Below are 6,000 nucleotides of genomic sequence, written 5' to 3'. Positions count from 1 at the left end.
GTTGAAAAACACATTTGCAGGATATTAGGTTTAGGAAGAGACTTGTTCTTGTAAGGAATGGGTACTTAGTAACAATGGATAACAAAGGGTCTCCTTAACAACAATGGGGCTCCTGTTTCACATCTCTCCCTTGGCCTGTGGAACCCTTTCAAATCTTTGACAAGGGAGCAAGCACTGCCTGGGCTAGAGGTCAAGAGAAGAGAATTCTGGTATTGAATATCTGGTGGATGATAAGGCTAGTGATACTTTGAAAACCTCAGAGTATGAAGGGAGAAAGCCATCCCACCCAGAACTGCCATTTGTCTTGTGCCTGAGAAATTTTATTTCCTATGTAAGTCATTGATTTGGTTATCAATGATGTGGGAGAAATCTGATACATTCAAACAACACATCACAGGGAACTGTTGACATCCAAGGTTATGTGAGCAATAGAAAGTCTACAGTGGCTTTATTTTGTAAGACCGTCACTCTTTTTTTTTCTTTTAATATTTATTTACTTAACATATATGAGTACACTATGGTGTCTTCAGACACACCAGAAGAGGGCATTGGATCCCATTACAGATGGTTGTGAGCCACCATGTGGTTGCTGGGAATTGAACTCAGGACCTCTGGAAGAGCAGACAGTGCTCTAACCACTGAGCCATCTCTCCAGCTCTAAGACCGTCACTCTTTTTTTTTTTTTTTAACTTCTAAAAAGTTTATTTGAAATCAAGCCACCTTTCCCTTAGGCTGCACATCCGTTCCTCAAAGGCAGACAGGTCTGTAGTGAAGGTAGCAATTCAGCATGATCCAGCCGAAGTCCACAGAACAGGTAAAGACAAGTCCCTGCAGGAGTGTCCCACTGAGACCATCCTGTATACCAGGCTCTCCCGTGGGTTTTCATTCCCATCAACTTGCAAATGTCGGAAGTCCAATGGCCTTTAAACCATAGCTTTTACCATAATTGAGAGGAGGTGGTAGGCAGGAAGGAACCGCAGAAACCTTGATACATCCACTTTTGTTCCCAACAACCCCCTGGGAATGGTCTCAGGTGAGAACAATAGTTAAGCTCACAGCAGAAGCTGCCATCAGGGCTCCAGCTGTTTAGCACGTGAGAGGTGTGACCAACATAAGGTTTACAGTCTCTGCTTTGACCTCTTTCCTCACCCACATCTGCTTCTTTAAACACAGCTGCATGGTCTCAGTGTCCAGACCCTCCCTCATGCATTTAACTGCCCCCCCCCCCCCCCCGCGCGCCTCTAAGTCCTCTCAACTCTACAGAAACAAAGCAGAACACAAACCCTCTTTACTGGTTGGTGGCTCGACGCAACAGCAGAGACAGCCCATGGCTAAACCAGTTTCGGACAGTTCTGGCCTCAGAGCTAAAGCGGCTTCTCATCCCCAACACGGCAGAGGTAGAAAGTCCAGGGTAACTAGACACAATATAAGAGGCCAGGAACACCTTTCTGGGAAATAAGGCTAGTAAAGAGGACTCCATATATTCTGTTCTACTCAAAGGGCACAGTATGTACATGAAGAGCCAGCCAGTTCACCCTACTCAGTGATTGGCATCCCAGTTCATCTCATTCAATCAGAAGATCAAACTGCTCAACAGCTTCAAATTCAGCCTTCATGGCCATAGCCCACTTATCCAGCTCTGATTTCGGGATCACAGGGACCTTCTTCTTTCGTTTCTCTTTCACAACTGGGGGAGAGATTTCAGGGAGTGTTATATCTGGAACCAAGTGCTTCAAAGAACCCTTTGGGGTCTTAATTAACTTTGAACCCACAACAGGTAAGACTCCAGGCGGGTCTTCAGGTCCCTCAAAGCCAAAGGATCGGCGGCCAGGGGTGGAGGTTGAGGCATGACCGAGGGTCTGTAGCCGACTATATGACCGCCTGACTTTCTGAGACATTTCCAAATCTCTGGTGTCCAGCTCCTCTTCTCCAGAACAAGACTCAACCTTCTGAGTATACAGCACAGGGGTGCTGGAGGGAGTGCCAGGGACACTACAAGTCTTGAAGAGGTCCTCTTTAGTGGGTTCCTTGAGCGGAGGGTTGTTTTCTTTTTTCCAAGATAAAAAGAGATCCTTAGACTCCTTCAAAGTGGTATGTGGACATCCGGGACCTCTACGGCATGAGGTACGATCTTCTTCAAGACGATGGCCTTTCTGACTGGGGCGGCTGCAGTTGTCTTCGGCCAGATTTCAGGGAGCGTGTTTGGAATATCTGAGCCAGATTTCCGCTTGGACGACTTTGGAGGTTTAGTAAGTAAAGTCCTGGGCCCAGACCGCTGGGCGGCCCCTCCCGGATCGTGTTCGCCGCTCCCTGTGGTCCGGCTCAGTTTCCTCCGCGGTCGCCTACTCTGGCTCGCGCCAAACGGGAAGTTTGTGTCTTCAGCCGTTCAAATTACCCGCCTAAGACCGTCACTCTTGATTCTCCCATTTCTGGATTAAAATATCTTTGACATCGTGTTAGCAGCTTTAGCTATTAAACAGGCTATATTAGAAATCTCTTTTTGCAACCCCACAAGGAATCCAGGTACAGGCAATACAAAGGCAGCTGTGAATGCTACTGTGGCAGGGTCTAGGAGATGTAGGGAGTCATCATGGTGTTCAGGGAGAGACTTTGAAATACTATTAAGATACTCTAGTGCTTAATAAATAAAATAGGTGTGTTGCACCCTATTCCACGCATGCCCCTATACCCTGGGGAGGCCAGGATGAGTGTTATTCCCACAGAAATGGGTTTCATAGGCCAGGGGCGAGTGGGAATATGAAACCAAACAGGAGTCACATTGTTGTTAAGGAGATACATTGTTATGCATTGTTACTAAGTCTCCATTCCTTACAAGAACTTGTCTGTTTCCTAAAGCACCCCAGGGGTAAGAGTTTTCCCTTGAAGAGTGTAGGATTGGAAGTAGTGTGCAGTGAGGAGGAACTTCAATACAAGCAAAACATGGGCAATGAAGGAAAAGGGCATTACTTACCAGAATATCAGCTACAGCTGTAATATGTTTATGACAGCATGTTCCATTGAGTCCCCTGTTAAGTTGGTATCATGCTTATATGTGGTCCCTGTTCCTTATAAATTCTCCCCCACCCCCAGCCTAGGAACTGAAGAATTCTGACACAAAAGAAAGGTGTCTGTTTGCTGCTTGATGCTAGGTGGAGTCAAAGATTGTTATCGAATCTATTAGCTACAGAATGGCATTTTAAATTATGTTAATTTCAGTGGAAACACCCAAGAAGTCCTGTTTTCCCTTTACCATTTTAATACATTAGTAACTTCCATTACTAAAATTTGTTTAAAAATATTTCGTTTTGCTGAAGTTCAAATTGTTACTTTGGGACTGGTCAGTCAAATTAATCCATCTCAATTGTCCTGTTCATTTGGGTAGAAATAATTTGTTTTCCTTCAGTCAAATAATGGGACCTGGTTGGTGGGAACAGTCTCTGGCCTTACTAAAAGTAATATTAAGGTATTTCTTATGGCAGGTGTGCCTTCTACTCCCCCAGTTAAAAGATAGTCAGGGGGCTCAGTGGTGAAGAGCACTGACTGCTCTTCCAGAGGTTCTGAGTTCAAATCCCAGCAACCACATGGTGGCTCACAACCATCTGTAATGAGATCTGATGCCCTCTTCTGGTGTGTCTGAAGACAGCTACAGTGTACTCATATATAATAAGTAATCGTTTATAAAAAAAACAGTCAGGATCAGATCTTAAGGCAAATTGGAGGATAATAGTTAATCAGAGAGCAATCATAGTAAACTATCTTAAATCCTAGAAATCTTAACTTTTAAGGGCCCATGCTCAGTCACAGCCCACCCCCTTTTTCCCCCCACATTTTACTTCTGGTCTTTTTGGTCCTCCAGTGGGATCCTTAAGGTGATAGTGATGAATCCAGGCAGGAATACTGGCGACTTTGACAACAGCAGGAGTCAGGAGAATTATAATGTAAGGTCCTTTCTACCTGGTTCAAGCCCATCAGCTTTTTTTTTTTTGTTTTTGTTTTGGTTTAGATTGTTTATATATGAGTATAGTGTGGCTCTCTTCAGACACACCAGAAGAGGGTATCCGATCCCATTACAGATGGTTGTGAGCCACCATGTGGTTGCTAGGAATTGAACTCAGGACCTCTGGAAGAGCAGTCAGTGCTCTTAACCATCGCTCAAGCCCCAAGCCCATCAAATTTGAAGTGGGATCAACACAGCATCTTTGGGCTGGAACAAATGGGGGTACAGAGGAGCTGGTACTGAATAGGCTGACTGCCTAGGGGAATCTTTATCTAAAGTTACTTGCAGTCTTTACAAGGACTCAGAGATTAGAATGGGACAATCTGATTACAGTCTAGCATGCACCCAAGGGACCCTGGGGATTGGTTTTCCATAGACTATTTCATATGTAACAAAGTGTCTGATCTACATTAAGAGAGTAGTTGAGACAACCTGGCTATGAAGGTCAGGCCATTGTCAGACCCCAAAGACAGAGGGAGGCCAAACATGGGGATAATCTCTATTACCAAATTTCTTGGCTACTACTACCTGGGCCAATTCTGTCCGTGACAGCTAGTGATGGTATCAACAAGACCAGCAGATGCTTGACTTCTGTGAAATCTAATTCCCAAATTCACCAGTACCATACCTGACTCCGTTGTCCTGCGGGAAACATTATCCTCTTTCGTGTTTACCCGAGTGCAGGTCAGGCAATGGTCTGACATGCTTTGAAGTAATTTTTTCGGTCTGGAAAGAGTTACCATTCATATAGTTTACCTTGGACCCCCAAATCAGAATATGGCTTGACTTCTCCTAGACCATACTTAGGGACATCTTTACTGAAGCTGAGTGGTGCTCAGGAACTGCAGATAGCTGTAGGATGTTATGGGGACTGCATTCCCCAAGTTCCCCTCTTGGCAACCTTGTCTGTGGAGTTATTGCTTCACCCTAGCCATCTTAAGGCTTCTGTGAGAGCAATTATTTTTTGCTCTTTGGGCAAATGTGCCTCTAGGCAGGGCTTGTGCTCAGATGACTTTCCTTTGACCTATGACCACCAGCACCCCAGATACTTGGACCCTGCTTGCCTGATCCCTTTCCAGATGAAGCTCCTGCCATCTGTAAAGAGATCTGCATGTCTGGCGGTGAGATGGATGCAGGTCAGGTTGTGTACCTTGAATGATGTCCAGCATTTCCAGGCAGCCATGGTCTGAGTCCTTGCCTGGCAGGTGGGCCAAGGATTTACCAATGGTCAGTCTGTCCTTATGTAGGAGGGGGGCCTGATACTGAGTCAGCAGCACTTCGACATCCACTGGTTGACAGCTGTCTTTCAGCCAGGCTTCTTCAGCCTGTGGAGCTATTATAGTCAGATAGTCAGGGCTGATCCCGATATGAGGCTGTCAGTCCCTTTACCAGGACTGCAGTGCTTCCATGGCTCTCAAACAGGGCCACAGGGTCTGGTCTCTTTGAGATATAGGAGACTGGTTTCTTCCAAGGATGCAGAGTCTGTGTCAGGATCCCCTATGACAATGCCCCTTTCTTTTATGGCTGTAGAGGTGAAGGGGCTTAGAGACATCAGGGAGACTCAAGGCGAGAGCACCTCTTTTAAGTTATCTTTCTTTTTAAAGATTTATTTTATTTATATGAGTACACCACTGTCTTCAGACACACCAGAAGAGGGCATCAGATCCCATTACAGATGGTTGTGAGCCACCATGAGGTTGCTGGAAATTGAACTCAGGACCTCTGAAAGAGCAGTCAGTGCTCTTAACTGCTGAGCCATCTAGTTCTTAAAGTCTTAAAGACATGTTGCTCCGTCTGGTTTAAAAGGGTGTTACCCCTGGCTGTTGCAAAGTACAAGGGTTTGGCAATCTCAGCAAACCGAGGTCTGCAGAGGTGGTTAATATCCAACAGTTCCCACAAATTCCCTGATTTGTTTTTTAGTGGTTGAATCTGGGTTTTACATTATCACTGCTATGCAGGCTTGGGTCAGCCATCTTTTTTCCTTTTTTTAATTCATAGCCCAA

General features: G+C 45.4%; 1 pseudogene across 1 annotated transcript; it reads right to left on the bottom strand.

Annotated features, from left to right (window-relative positions):
- Positions 1 to 1,565: 1,565 nt before the first annotated feature.
- On the bottom strand, positions 1,566 to 4,701 carry LOC308424319 (sororin-like; annotated as a pseudogene). The gene is made up of 2 exons: positions 4,621 to 4,701; positions 1,566 to 2,342 (listed from the first exon to the last, which is right to left on the bottom strand). The product of its transcript is annotated as a sororin-like (transcript).
- Positions 4,702 to 6,000: the final 1,299 nt, after the last annotated feature.

The sequence above is a fragment of the Micromys minutus genome (genome assembly GCF_963924665.1).
Source record: "Micromys minutus genome assembly, chromosome: 9".
Lineage (NCBI taxonomy): Eukaryota > Metazoa > Chordata > Mammalia > Rodentia > Muridae > Micromys > Micromys minutus.
Note: the sequence above shows the minus strand (reverse complement) of the source record. Positions and strands in the feature narration are given on the sequence as shown.